Source organism: Amblyomma mixtum, chromosome 2 (genome assembly GCF_055824585.1).
Source record: "Amblyomma mixtum isolate Tamu chromosome 2, ASM5582458v1, whole genome shotgun sequence".
Taxonomy (NCBI): domain Eukaryota; kingdom Metazoa; phylum Arthropoda; class Arachnida; order Ixodida; family Ixodidae; genus Amblyomma; species Amblyomma mixtum.
The window spans coordinates 105,001,946-105,016,962 of record NC_143013.1 but is presented as its reverse complement, the minus strand read 5'-3'; the positions used below and the strand labels follow the sequence as shown (position 1 = coordinate 105,016,962).

General features: G+C 51.9%; 1 protein-coding gene across 1 annotated transcript in view; it reads right to left on the bottom strand.

Annotated features, from left to right (window-relative positions):
* The window catches only part of Ttc30 (tetratricopeptide repeat domain 30), a 76,832-nt gene extending 62,257 nt beyond the window's left edge, over window positions 1-14,575 (bottom strand). The window contains exon 1 of the mRNA XM_089569268.1: window positions 14,326-14,575. The gene's annotated coding sequence lies outside the window, so the exon portion shown is untranslated. The remainder of the gene's footprint in view (window positions 1-14,325) is intronic.
* Window positions 14,576-15,017: the final 442 nt, after the last annotated feature.

Below are 15,017 nucleotides of genomic sequence, written 5' to 3'. Positions count from 1 at the left end.
GCACATGGATCCCACTTTTTATTGCGTGGACAGTGACAGTCCGATGGTGGCGGCAGTAGCACTTTCACTGCATCAGCACACGTTCATGTGGGACGACGGGTTGTTCCTGTGCATGGCTCCCGGGGAAGGCCAGAAACGGGTTAGAGTTCCCTGTGACACGCACGCGAAAGAACTGTCGTTCCCACGAGTATATTTGGGCGAAGAGTGAAACGTTGCCTCGTACACGCGCCCTAGCCGTTGTCCATAGTTCCCAGCGAGATTAGAAGGTCGAAATATTAAGGCGCTGGTCAAAAAAAAAAAAAAGCATCGACCACCCCGAAAAACCATTGTGTTTCGCTTCGTTATGGGCGTGTACAACTGCTACTACAACGATGGCCAGGTCGGGGCGGGAGACCAACAAGTTAAAGCCTTCACCGCGGGCGCGAATAGCGGGAAAGCTCCGGTCGCCCTCGGAGGAGTCACGATTCATTCGGCCATTAAACTGACCATGACGCACAAGGACATGGACGGAGGTCTTTCCAGAGTGACCTCAACACCTTCCGCATGCTCTTCCAAAAGATCAAGTGCATCATCACTGTCGAAGTCAGCATGCTCTCGGCTGATGTGCTCTACATGGTAGACGCGTATCTCTATCAACTAGAAGACGTCGGCGGAGAACATGCTCACTTACGACCCGGAGGCAATCGGACCCGACCAAATGAACAAGCCTTTCGGTGGCTTCCACTTTATCTTGTGCTTGGACATCCTTCAACTTCCTCAGGTGAGAGCAGCCGAAGACTTTAAGCGAGCCAAGTGCAGAGGATGCGTTTCTCTACTGAAAAATGTATGAAGCAATAAACTCGTAGAGTTTGTCATACAAATATCATAAAGTTATCATACAAATGATAGACAATTATCATACAAACATCATACATTTCTGCAAAAATCATTCACTCATCATAGAGATGTCATAGAATATCATCCCAAATTGTATGATATTCTCTGATGAAGCCTCTATGAGGTTATTGCACCATAAAACTGTTTCAGCAGGGTTACGACACTTCCATCGCACCCTGGCACACACTGCATTACTACTATCTGAAGAAAGTGCTCGCAAGAGCGACGTTGTCTTCTCCACCATCCTCACAAAGAGCGGGAACGAGAGTGCCTTTACCCCAGATGAGAAGGCCATCAGCGGATTCTTGAGCAACGAGCAGGCGGCCGTGCAGTGGCCTCAGGGAGTAACAGTATCCTTCTCCAACAGGGACGTAGACAGGTACAACAAGATGATGACCGACGCGAAGGAGCGCTCTATCAACTGCCCGTCGCACGGCGGTGTCATCGGATTTCACACTCACGACGAAAAGCGAGAAGCTTATTGAGAACGCGCACCCCGAGAAAAGCCGAAACCGGCAACCCGCCGGCCAACATTCGATTGTGCGTGGGCAAACTACATGGACACTCGCACCATCGACGGCGTCTCCGACGGGCTCGTTAACGAAACAATCGGCATCCTTGCGTACTTCCTAAAGGGCGTCCACGTAAACCTCATGCGGTTCTGGCTTGAGTGCTCGCTTTCCATCGGTTCTAACGCCAGGTCGAAGGTCAGACGTCTTCGGGAAGTCTGAAAGGGTTAAAATTGACACGCAATCCGTGAATCCGTGTCATTCTCGCTCGTAGCTAAATTGCCAGAACATATGACCATCAAGCGGACGCTAGATGGTCATATGTTCCAGTTTCCAGAGCCGGCGCTATGACGATACATAAGGCACAGGGCGGCACTTACGACGAAGTGTTGCACGAATACACCGCCTCCCATCCCCCAAAATTGGTTTACGTTCTCCTCAGCCGAGTAACATTGTTGGAGGGATGCTACCTGACTAGTAACGATAACGACTACACTTTCTACCATACTGGCGAAAACAGAAAGAGCTTTGACGAACTAATGTGCTACACTGGAACGCCAGAAATTCAACAGCGTGGTTAAACAACGCTCAAGCATCATTAGAATGACTGACGGAGACTTTACAGTGGCTGTAATCAATTTCCGATCACTCTCATGTTATTACTTAGGCTTGTGGAAATATCCTCTTGTTTAAAGCGGCGTGGATTTGCTTTGCCTCACCGAAACTTGCATGCCACTAGAGCATGCGACTGTGATTAAAAGATTCCGGTACTTCTGCTCTGCCCGAAGACAGGCAACAGATGTGCGGGCGCAACCGTGCGCGCAAAGCCGGAAGTGAAAATCGCCTTCATCGAGCTGGAAAACAATGCGTCCCAAACTGGAGAAATGTGTGCCGTCCGTCTCCCCAACTACATCGTAGCGGTGGTGGCCTACATCTCGCCATCGGCGAGGGCCGCGGATGCGTTGCCAGCTCCTACATAACGGCTTCCCGTCCGGATGCAAGAACTCGCCTCTTTTCTTGGTTGGAGACGTCAGGAGCAGTGTTAAAAATCCTTGCGTCTTTTCCGACATCGAAATGCAGTTCACCACGATATTAGCCAACCAAGATGACAAGATTACTATATGCAACGGCGGGCTTGTATAGATTTCGTCTTTGGGATTAGAAACACTGTGTCTGAAATTAAGATCATTTTCAATTACTACACAGACCACAAGATAGTCGTAATCAAATTCAAGAAGGAAGGCAGGATGGAGTTGTAGTAAAAATGCAAGCTGGAGTTGTAAATAAATAACATTCAGAGACAAGTAGAAAAGTGGTTTCAAAAGCTAGACAGCGACTTCGTCCATGTCTGTAGTTTATTCATTTACACTGATCAAACAAGACTAGGTCACACGAGGCTGCCACTACCGACGAATAAGCGCCAGTTTATCGTGAAATTTCATAACAAGCGAGCTTCTGCACTTGTTTCTACGCTTCTACGCCCCAAGAAAAAAAAAGTGCAGGTCGCTCAAAACATCGATAAAACCTGAGGGCTGTCGAGACAGCTCGAGTGTCGACGTGACAGGCGAGTCGCGGTAACAGCAATGTCACGTATCAAGCGGAGAAACAGCGTGTCGGAGTTCGTGCTCGTGACGCAGCGCGGAAACGTCTTCGAGGCGAGGCAAAGCAATGACACTCGTTAGAACTCCAGAACCGCATGCAAGAGGAGGAGAAGCCGCGCACATGCAGCTGCACAGGCGCCCAAACGGTGAAGCAGTAGTAGCGCCGAGCATCGGTGCGGTGGAGGTGGGCCGCCCGAACAGTACTCATTGGAAAAAGGAGATTGCAAACTTCGCCGCGAATGCGGACGCTTCCGAAAACTATGCGCGAAAATACGCAGCTGTACGCCACTGAAGCGGAGAAAAAGCGTCAACGGTGAGGGAATCCCGACGTGCGAGTTCAGGATCACGGTGTGAGCGCCTGTGAAGTCGAAGCAGCCCATACATGAGAAACAAGCGAACATTGGTGGTGCCACTCGGAGTATTGAGCGCCAGTTCAACGCCAACCCGTTCCGCTACCCTCGTTCGGTACGCGACAGACTCATAATCGTTTATTTACCCATAAAATCTCCTGATGGGGCATTACTTAGAAATGCGGGGGGGGGCGGGGGGGAGATTGTGATCAATGTTTGCAGTCAACAAAACACGTTAATATAGATATAAAAAGCTGACACAAGTAAAACATATCTGCATCTATAGTGTTAACGTATTGTAGGAAAGGGTTTAAAATAAATGACTCAGACGTGTTGCGAATTTCCATGGCAGCAGTAGGCTTAACAGACTTTTATATATATCCAGAGAGCCCTGAATTTCCTGGCAATTTTGCTGGAAAACAAGCAGCAGTGCTTCTTGAAGACGGCACACAGAACAAGACAGACACCTTCGTTGACTAGCCACCAAATGATTAATTGCGAAAATAAGAGCGGCATGTGAAGGACACCTGGCAAAGAAGACAACAAGAGAAATAACACGGAAAAAAGGGAGCCACTCACCACGCACTCAGGGAGAATGCTTCCCGAGTTCGTGGCGTGTGGTCCCCCCCCCCCCCCCCCCCCCCCTCCCATCCTTTTTTTTTATTGCTCTTGTTATCTGGCTCGCCAGAAGCCCTTTACATGCTGCTTCAATTTTCAGAATAAATCATTTTGATGGCTATTCAGCGCAGGTTTCTGTCTCGTTCTCTGCCCCGTCTTCAAAAAGCGCTGTTACTTTTTTTCCGTGAATTTGCACCAACCAGCGTGTATTGCACCAACCTCATCTGGAATATTGTTGGACTCGGCGGTTTTGGCACTGCTGAGCGGCATTTAGTTCCCCTTGTTTCTGCGTAGTCGACGTCATTATCTCGTCCACGTGTGCCTGGTCGAGGGGGAACGCAGTCGGAATACGGCCCGAGAACGCGCTGTGCCACATGATCGTGAAGTCCGTGTGCGCAATTTCTCGCACTTTCCTGAAGCGATGCCGGCGACAGGGGAATTTCCCTGCCGGCCAAGCCCTGGCCCGCGGCTCTCGCGGCCGCTTAGCAAACTAGTGTCTGGCTCCTGTTGAGGTGTCCTCGGTCTCGGACTCCTCCGGGTTTGCCACGCCTCCGCTGCTATCCGAGAATGACGATGTCTCGCCTCAAAAGGCGCAAACACGGCGTGTGCGGGTGACGCACCCGAGGATGAAAGTGTGAGGAACCGAGGTCCGACGTTTAGCGTGGTTGAGTTTGAATGGAGCAGCGACTGTGCGCGGTCACAAGTTTAAAGCTCCTGTGGTCACCCGAGGCCTCTGCGTATTTACGGACAGTCGTGCGCTGCTGGCCCACTTGTAAAGGCTTGCGGGCAGTAAGTGGGCCTTTCGCGGCCACAACCGACCCACTACGTCGTACCCCATCTTTTACCTGCTTGTGTTACTTGCATATGTAACCAGGATAGAAGACACTTCAGCTCAGCCTCAAGTGTATGACGCGAAAGCATAGTTGGTTAATTCCCCTATATGCAGTATGTCATCCTCTACAGTCATAGATCCCTTGGTGTCCTCATACTACTCATGGAGCAGTAGTGCAGCGGATAAGCGATGCGCCACTTCTCTGCGATGGCAGGTGCTCCCAGCGGTGGGCCTTGCGCGGCCCAGGTGGACCTTCCCGAGGAACCAACCATTAACTGCACCTGGCACGGTGGGCAGTCCGCAAGGTCACATGACCGAAGTGGGCCACGTGCCTTCTAAGTTGCTTTCTGGGAACCATCTGCCAGAGTCATGCCTGTCATATTACGCACACGGCGATACCCGGCTTTACCTAACAGAGTGAAGCGTGGAAGCCGCTCTTACCCGCGATCGGATCAACAAACACCACCACCGAACTTGAGTCCTCCAATAATAAAACACGATCATCGTACCGTCGTGTGTGGTGTCATCACTGCGTTAATCATTCCGCGAACCATCTGGTGATTATCTTTCGTCACACGCTTCAGTTAAGCGCGTGTACTTTTTGTCTGATGAAATAGTGCCGACGTTACGAGCAACCATTCGAGGCGACGTTCGGGAGGTTGATCGAGGGAGGGGGGGGGGGGGGGGGGAGGGTTAATGTTTGTACAAAAATGGCTTCTTAAGTCCGATTCGCACCCCGAAAGTTTGTACGCCGTTTTCATGGTTCCCCAACAGTTTTCAATCTGCGCCCTGATTTCAGGTGCTCAGAGGCGCCGTGGTTATTTGTGGGTTCCATTTAAAATAAAATGCGGCTACTGACCCATATAGTTGTTCCAAAGCACACCTTATTAATGCACGAGCATAAAACCAGGTAACGACGCAGAACGGTCACGCATGACGGCCCGCGCTTCCTGTGAGGTGCATGCTCTGCAGACGAGCTGCCTGTGCATCTAAGCGCCAGAAGCAGTAGACAATAGAAAGGGGAAGTCAAAAAGACAAAGGAACTGCTCCATCATTGAAGGCAATTTTTTTCTGGATGGCTTTAGTGCCTTTGTATACCTTGTATTGCTGCATTTTCTAGCATAGGATGTCGATGGGGTCAAAATATTCTCAAAATCGAAATTCCTTCACTGGCAAGGCCAGTTCTCTCGAACGGCGCGGGACGCTCGCTAGAAGGGTACCCACGCAATTTCATAACATTGCTATGGAAGGGAGAAGTTGATCAACGAAGGCATTCGCATAACGTTTTGCAGTTTACGTCATATGGGAAACTTAGCGTCGATATAGCTATACGTATGCTCCAGAGCACGTGCCATTGCACACGGCGGCCAGGCTCGCCTAAGAAGCATACGTTCTCGGGCGCAGCTCGATCTGCCGCAATCTGAGATTTCAGAGCGTGGAATAAAACTACCCACATGGCGGGCTCGTCACGAAATCTGTCGTTTCATTTCAAAGCAATCTAACTCCATATTTCAAACGGGTCGGTAATTTTCAGTGAGTAAAAAGCTAATCTTGCTTATGTACTACATTGTGCTCTTATTAAGGCGCATGATATCGTCCCGAGGCTCAACAATGGAAGATGTTTCCAATATTTTGCACTATGCAGTCGCAGGCGTGGCAGCCATGGAAGGATGTTTACCAGCGTAAAAAACTCTTCCTCTGCTGCTTTTGAGCCTGTTCTGACATCTATTGAACACGGTCAGAACCATGCCGTTTCCGTCCTCTTAGGAAGCTGCGGAGAAGGTGGGACTTAGTGCGACGAAATTTTTTTTTACGACAAGTGATATAGCGCAAGCAGATTGCCGTGCATTTAAACAGGCGGCAACGAAACAGGCGGCCCTTATTAGCACTCGTGAAAGTGCAACCCACATAGATGGGCCAAGGGCGTCCGCAGAACTTTTTCCAGGGGGAGGGGGGGGGGGGGGGGGCACCCGATGTCCGGGGATGGGGGAGGCTGTAGGTTAGCACCAAAAAGGAACTAGTGCATAAATAATATCCGTAGTTCCAGAGCGGGGGGGGGGGGGGTGCAACCGTCACCATTTGCCCACCGCACCCCCTTCCGGACGCCCACGAGTTAGGCCCATGGTAGTGTAAATAGGGCGCTGTAATTTTCCGCCGTAATTCTCCGCTATAATTTTCCGTCTAGACCCTTTAAAGCCCATTCTAGAAAACATTATGTAGTCTTTTAGACTACATAATGTTTTCTATAATGGGCTTTATGGGATCTAGAATTTTGATCATTTCACTGTAGCGTCAAAGTTCACAATTAAAAGTGAAATGGTAGACGAAGACAGTGCACGAAACTACAGGACAACCGTTAGTCCTGTCGTTTCGTGCCTGCCTCAGCCTTCTTGCAACTCAAGCCTGCAGTGAAGCTCCGCCCACGTTCAGGAGCGCCGTACAGAATTCCTCCGTGACAAAAAGTAGACCGGTGTTAATGCTTTTCTTGTTTCATAAACAAGCAGGTAATGATGAGACGAAATTACAAGCTCAAGAAATTTGACACCTCTGTCTTGTTCGACGCAACCAAACATGAAAAGGCTGATTTCGTGCGCTGTTCTGATAGGTCGGAGGACTAATACAGGACTCTGCGCAACGTTGCGCTTGGTTACCAACTGGTGTTTTTATAAGTTGTATCCTACTAGAGTAATAATAAAATTAGGAAGCAAATACCAACCAGCCCGACTACGCACTTTAAAGTTCCGTGTAGCAGAGGCGCACCCTTGGTTATTGGAAGATAGGGCTAATGATCCCTTCGTTGTTGTCTTTTGGGCTCAGACCTTCCGCGATCTCGTCATATGCTAGGCAACTGACAAGAAAGCAGCGCTGTACAAAGAAGAAACGGAGAAATGAAACCGCGCTCGAAATACTCCAAGCTATGACGCTCAAGCTGATAGAGAACGCTCTGACGACTGCATTTGGCTCAATCTGCTCCGGACAGCAACAGGATGTGGCTCATTGTTGATTTGAAATAGGGCTTGCGCGAAATTTTTCGAAGTGTTACGAGGCAGTTTTTGTTGTCACAGTTGCTCCAAAGGTAATACCTTTTTGATTTGCGAGCCATTACAGTATAATTTGACTTCGTTTCGATTTTTGGATTCGGATCATTTCGAAAAAAAAAATTGCGTCACTCGCCAGCAGTCTTGGAGCAGGCATGTACCAGCGGGCTGTAAGATGTTTACAGTTGTAGTGTAGGAGTTACATCACTCCGCAATTAGCCACTGGCACGTCGAATTGCTGTGAAGGCGATTGAGTCTGTAATATATATATATATATATATATATATATATATATATATATATATATATAGTAGTAGTAGTAGTAGAAGACGTTTATTCGGCCAAAATTTACAGGCCGAGCATATCGACCGCCTGGGCGACCAGAAGTCGCTGTTCTTCCTCCCCTTCAGCGCCAAGCCAGTCGAGCCAGGTGGTGATGGATAAAGAAGGTGGGGGGTAGGAACCCGACTGCTGAGCAGCCGGGCAATAGAAGAGGCAATGGGCAAGGTCCGCATAGATACAGGGGCAGTTGGGACAGGAAGGGTCCGATCGATAGCGATAGAGAAAGAGGCGAGACGGGGTGATGATTGCATTCATTTGAACGTGCCGAAGAAGGCGAGCCTCCGGCACTGTGAGTGATGGATGAGGGGGAGGGTAAAGGCGTTTGTCGAGGCGGAGCTCGAGGTAGACCTCTTTTATGGTGCGGCGAAGGGTGAGTCTCCCACCGTCCTCCGAGGGCTTGGGCCAGGGGATCAACGGTGCCCGGAAAAGTGTGTCACGGGCGAGCTGATGAGCCAGCTCATTGCCGTCAATCCCTGAATGCCCAGGGACCCAGCGGAGGAAAACGATGGAAGGCTGCAAAGCGGAGACCGCTCGTTCGACCTCCTGTTGAAGAGAAGGGGTTAGGGTGCGTTTCTGTATGTGGTGTATAGCGGCTTGTGAGTCTGAATAGACTGTGTACTCTTGAAGAGAGGGAAGGAGGGCAAATGACTGGAGGGCATGCGCAATGGCGAGGACCTCGAGGGACAATGCATCCGGAGGGCGTAGAAACGGCCCGCTGGTGTGAGTTTCAGGAGCGGGGAGGTGGGGGTGGTACAGGGCGTAGCCGCAGGAACCTCGAGGAGCCACGAAGGAGGCATCCGTGTAAGCTACACCCTGGGTATCAAAGAGAGGGGAATGGTGCTGTGCGGCCGCATGACGACGGCCGGCGTGCAGAACGGGGGACATGTTGGACGGAAGGGGGAGGATCCGAAGATTGGGAGCCGGGGTGGGAATAGGAGAGGTAAACGGGGCGCAGGGAATGGGCGAGATACCCGCTTGAGTCAGTAACCACTGACCCTGACGGGTAAGGGAAAACCGGGCAATCTGCGAGTCATGATGAAGAGAGAGCAGAGAACGGAGAGGATGAAAGAGGCCTGTTGCAAAGATCTTTGCAGTAGAGGTAGTGATAGGGAGGTTGACAGCTGTATTGTAGAGGCCCACAAGGGCAGTCTCAAGAGCGTTAAGTTGAGTCTGATTGAAGGAAACGTAGGGAGCAAAGTACAAGACCTTGTTGAGGGCCAGCGCGTGGGCAACTCGGCACGCATGAGCCTCGTGGAGACCTGAGCGCCGAGTGACCACGCGCCGCAGGAGGTGAGTTACGGAGTGGCAGGTGGTGACAGCACGGTGGAGGGCTTGCACGTTCTTGGCTGCATGCAAAGGAAAGCCAAGAACTTTGCACTGCGTGACGACAGGAATGGGAGAGCCAGAAAGGTGGAGAGAGACGAATTGGTTGTGTGAGCGCTGGTTGGGAAAGCTGGTTGGGAAAGCTGGTTGGGAAAGCTGGTTGAAAGGAGCGCTGGTTGGAGAGTTGGGAAAGGATGTGGTCGTGGCAAACACCGTCGAAGGCCTTGCGAACATCGACGGTCACAAGTGCGTGAATTTGAGTGGGGGTAGGTGACAGAAACGTGCGCTGGAGAACTAGAAACATGTCCTGTGCACAGACGTGGCGTCGGAAGCCGATGAGAGAATGAGGGAAGAACTCCCTCGTCTCGAGAAAATTAGAGAGGCGAGTCAGGGCCATTCGCTCAAGGGTCTTACCAACACATGATGTCAGGGAGATTGGGCGGAGGTTAGAGAGAGAGGGAGGCTTGCCCGGCTTTGGAATCATAGAAATGAGGGAGGAGGTCCAGGAGCTCGGCAGGCAGCCGCTGTCCCATGCATCATTGTAGGTTTTAAGGAGGAATTCTTTGGCGCAGTCAGGAAGGTTGCGAAGTGTGGTGTATGTAATGACATCCTCACCGGGAGCCGAGCGTGTAGCATTAGCAGCCAGAGCCGATTCGAGCTCCCGGAGAGTGAAGGATTGGTCCAGATCGGGGTTAGGTCCACCGCAGTACACCGGGTAGGAGGGTGCCAGAGGGGGCGGGAGATAGAGAGAGGCGAGCTGATCAAAAACATCGGAGGGAGTTCCTTGAGTGAGGGCTTTAGCTAGAGTGGGAGCAAGGGCAGGCTTAGTGCCAAGGAGGGATTTGAACAGAGACCATGTGGATCGCGAGTGCAATGCAGAGTCAAGACGGTCACAAAGAGCGCTCCAACGAGAGTGCTCGAGTGAGGCGCAGTGGGCGACGATCTCGGCCCGCAGAGCAGTGATCCGGGAAGAAAGTTGGGCATTGTGGGGTTGGCAGCGGAAGGAGCGTTGAAGACGTTTACGGCGACGCCATAAACGGAGTAGGTGAGGATCTGGGTCTGGGACTGGGTGACAAGAGCGAACACGACGGCTACTGGACGTGAGCGCTGCAGTGATGCGCGACGTCCAGTCGTCGTAGGATTGAAAGGAGTCAGAGGAGAGATTAGCGCGGAAGGCGTGCCAGTCAGTATGAGTGACCGGATGACTTCGAGGGATGTGGGAAAGAGAGGTGGAAATGTGGACAAGATAGTGGTCACTGAGAAGAGTTTCGGCTGTCACTTGCCAGTGAAATGAAAGTGAACCCCGAGAGAAAGTGAGATCGGGTGTCGTGGGACGCTGTGAGGCAGTGCCCGCTCGAGTAGGGGAGCCAGGAGTATTGAGAAGGGTGAGGTGGCGTTCCTGGGCCAGACAGTGGAGGAGGCGGCCGGGTTTGAGGGTTTGAGGGTAGCCCCAGAGTGTGTGAGGGGCATTAAAGTCACCACCAAAGAGGAGATGGGAGTTAGAACGAAGAGAGTGAAGGAACTTGCCCAGGGCGGAAAATAAAGAGGAGGTAACAGGGGGGTTGTAGAAAGACAAAAGGGCGAGTGAGACGCGGGAAGAAGGGTGGTAATAGACCACACCAACTAAATATTTAAGAAGGACGGAGGGGATATCAAGTGGCTCCACGAGCACGTCGCTACGTACATAAATAGACGCAAGTGGTGTGGCCGTAGCGGCATGGTAGGCGCGGTAGCCTGGGACAGTGCGGGCCGTCCGGGTCTCCTGGAGAAGGAGAAAATGGGGCAGGGAGGGGCGGGAGAGTAGATACTGGTGGAGGGGGGTCTTATTATGGCACAGATTTCGGCAGTTCCACCGCACAATCTCGAGGTCCTCGCCAAAAGCCATTATGATAGTGTAGAGGTAGAACTTCGTGAGGGTACGCGTTCCTTCTTTTTGGCCGGGGGCAGTGACTCATGCAGGGATTGGAGCGTAGAAGTGAAGGATTCTAATTGTTTGTATTGTGCTTGGAGGGTGGTAAGAATCTGCAGAACCGATGTCTCTAGCTGAACCAAGCGAGTGTGGTGTGCCTGTGTGGTGGTTTCGAGAAGATCAGCCAAAGGGGCGACCTGGGCGGTGGAGGAGGGAGTGGTGAGTGTGGCAAGGTGCTCATTTAGCTTGGTAAGCTGGGAGGTAAGAGAGGAGGTGGTTGTCTGGAGGGTTTGGGTCAAGGCGTGGATCTGTTGTTGTAGGTCGTGGGAAATTCGCTGTTGCTCTCGCTGCTGGCGTTCCAGCATAGCGAGCCGGAGGTCGAAGGAGCGGCTCTCGTCAATCAGGGATGGAGAGGGTGGTGCAGTGGAAGAGACGCTGGAAAGGGACGCTGGAACCGAGGAGCCTTTAACTTTGGCGGCGTAGGAGCCTGGTGGTGACGTGACCGGAGCTGACGGAGGTTCATGATTAGAGGAGGAGGAGGGGGTGGGTTGCGTGGCCCAGCGCAAAGCTAGGCGTCGTAGGTACGCAGCTTTGGCACACTCGCGTTGTTTACCGAGGAGAAAGGGGCAAGTGGGATCGAGGGAGGAGTGGGTGTTTACCTTGCAATGAACGCACCAGGGCTGGGCACATACATGAGCGGAAGGGTCGGCGGGTAGAGGAGCAGCACAGCGACGGCACTTTGCCGGAACGCTGTGCTGTGGACACTGGTGGGCGCGGTGTCCAAGAGCGAGACAACGGGTGCAGGTGGGAGGCTTAGGCTTATGGGGACGGCACCGGAAGGCAACGCGTTTGAAATACACAAAGTGGGGGATTACGGTTCCAGCGAAAGTTATGAGCACCGACTGAGTGGTGCCCATCATACGAGCAGCAAGAATATCGGTTTTGAATGATTCGATATCATGCATGAGGTCATCAGGTTATCGACGTTATGGATGACGCCGAGGCATGAGATGGGAGGATTGGGGGCATATGTTTTAATGGTGATAGGCTTACCGTGAAGCTGAAGATGCGTGATAGAAAGCAGGAGGTGGGCGGTGAGAGGGGAATGAGTTTTTAAAAAGACGAGGCTTTGGGCTGGCTTGGCCTGAAGGGTAATCTCCGCACTGCTCTCGGAGGACAGTTGTGCAGCGGAGACGACTGCGGCGAGGACGTCGTAGAGCGGTATCTTGGGGTTGAGGGTGCCAGGGGGAAGCTGGATGCCAACTGTGATGAGCTCGGTGCGGGGCCGGGTGGCGGAGGCAGGCTTACGGCAGGCACCGATGGTGGTCCAGCCGACCTCAGGGGCCGGAATGAGATGGCCGTCGACCGGGGACGCCGTAAGGTCCATGTCTGCTGTGTCGTCAGCCTGAGCCGCAATCTGCGACGCAGGTACCAAGGTGCTGGACTTGCTGTCAGCGGGAAGTGTGGTCCGAGTAGGTGCGGCGGCACTGGCGGCGGCGACGAACGCAGTCGACTGCGATGCGTCTGTGGGCCCGAAGCTCTTGGCTTCCCTTAATGCGTGGAGTTGGCCAGCAGTGGACGCCGCGGCGGTGACGAACGCTGCCGGCTGCGTTGCGGCTGTCGATTCGGAGCTCCCAGCGTCGGTGAACGCGACGGGAATGGGCGCGGTGGTGTGGCCGGTGTTGAACGCAGCCGGTTGAGACATGGCTGTAAGCGTGGTTGGAGTAGGCCCCGCGGCGGCCGCGTCGGAAGAAGTTGACACCGGCGAGGTATGGGTGGGTCTCGGCTTCAGGGGCTTGTTGAGACGCTGCATGCCAGAGGTGCAGGCGCGGCGCGTTAGGGTTAGTGAGGCGCCGCGCCGCAGCAGATTTTTGGAGGCGCTTGGAGCGCCAGCTCGACAGCGGGCCGTGATGCGAATGGTGTCCTCGTGGTGCGGATGTCTTCCTGACGCGATGGAGTGTATATCCAGGGGCGGGCAAGGCCCTGGACCAGGCCAGGGGCAGGTGAAAAACGGAGCACGATAGTCAGCCAGCTAACCAGGGCGGCGCCACCTAGCGGATCTATATATATATATATATAAGAAGGGGGTGAAGATTGGATGTATCCGGTAGAACATAAACATAATTCGGTTGACACACGGTAGAAAAACAACAACTTTATTCTAACGTTTCGACCAGGGTCTCGCCTTCGTCACTCTGGCCTTCGTCACAGTGACGAAGGCCAGAAGGCCAGTTGATCACTCTGACGAAGGCCAGACCCTGGTCGAAACGTTAGAATAAAGTTGTTGTTTTTCTACCGTGTGTCAACCGAATTACGTTTATATATATATTCAAGGTAAGGACCTGATAATATAATTCAGATTGTTCAGAGTTTTTCTAGTTTAGATTTCACTGTGCACACTTTGGCGCTGAAGCAGTAGTTATTCAATCGGTTGTTTCTGAACAAGTATTTTCTTTTTATTTTTCAACATTTGCTGTTATCGACGACTTGCCTTAAAGAGGTTCTTACTCGGGAACGAGAGTGGCCATGTTAACAACGTATGGCCCTCAAATAATATGAGCCTAGTAAAGCTATACAATTATAATGGTCACCTAGCCAAAGCAAATTCGTGACCTGCTTGCCATCTCGGAGTCTGTTCATAGCAGCGTACAGGCTCAACGTACTCATTCTACGTAAACCCGTTGACATGTGTCGTTTGCCCTCCTCTGTACTTGTTCGGATTTTAACCCATTGCTGCAATGCGTCCTCTCACTTTTTGAGGTGAATTGAAGATATAGGACGCGCATCCAATGGACAAGTAAGTTTGCTTGCAGCAAACTGACCCGTACGTGCCCGGTGTTTCAATATATGCTTTCTTTCAGAGAAGTTATCAGCAAGTAAGCTGCTTTGACGTTATATTACCATGAAATACGTGAAATTTAGCTTACCACCTCGCGAGATGAGCCAAGCTGGATGAGCCTTTGAGTGAAGAGACTGAATCCACAAACAGATAGCACACGCACACACACACGCGCAATTTAGTTGAAATTGTTCATATTAAAGTCAGGCGCCGATGACTGCAGCACGATTAAAGACCGTTGTCAAAATGCAGGAGACACTAGGTATTCCTTCGCGAAGAGTAACGCCGAGGGTAGCTGCTGATGGGAACCGCCGTGAACACGGCCCCTTTCACGGTTGCAGAGCCCCAAACGCGCGCCGACAGTTTCGTGTGCCACGCGAAGGTTGCCAGGGGCAACAGTCCCGTGGCGATCAATCCCGGCCGCGCGCCGCGGACTACACGGTGACGCTGGCCCGTGACGCCATGTAACGCCTGGCGGGCAGACGATGGCTGAAAGGGGAAAGGGAGAAGAAGGACGACTCAACAAACAAACAAACAAACAAACAAACAAACAAACAAACAAACAAACAAACAAGCAAACAAAGCGACGAAAGAATGAACAAATAGAAAAAAGGTGAACAACGCAGTTGTTTTACACGAGTTTCGAAATATGAATGTGATACCAGTTTATGGGGGATTATACATGAATGCATGCCAATAGTGCTTTAAGTTGAGTTGCCGCTACTGGTGGCCACTTCCAGCGTGTAAAGCCTGCTTAGTTGGGGTGCTCGCTGGAAATGA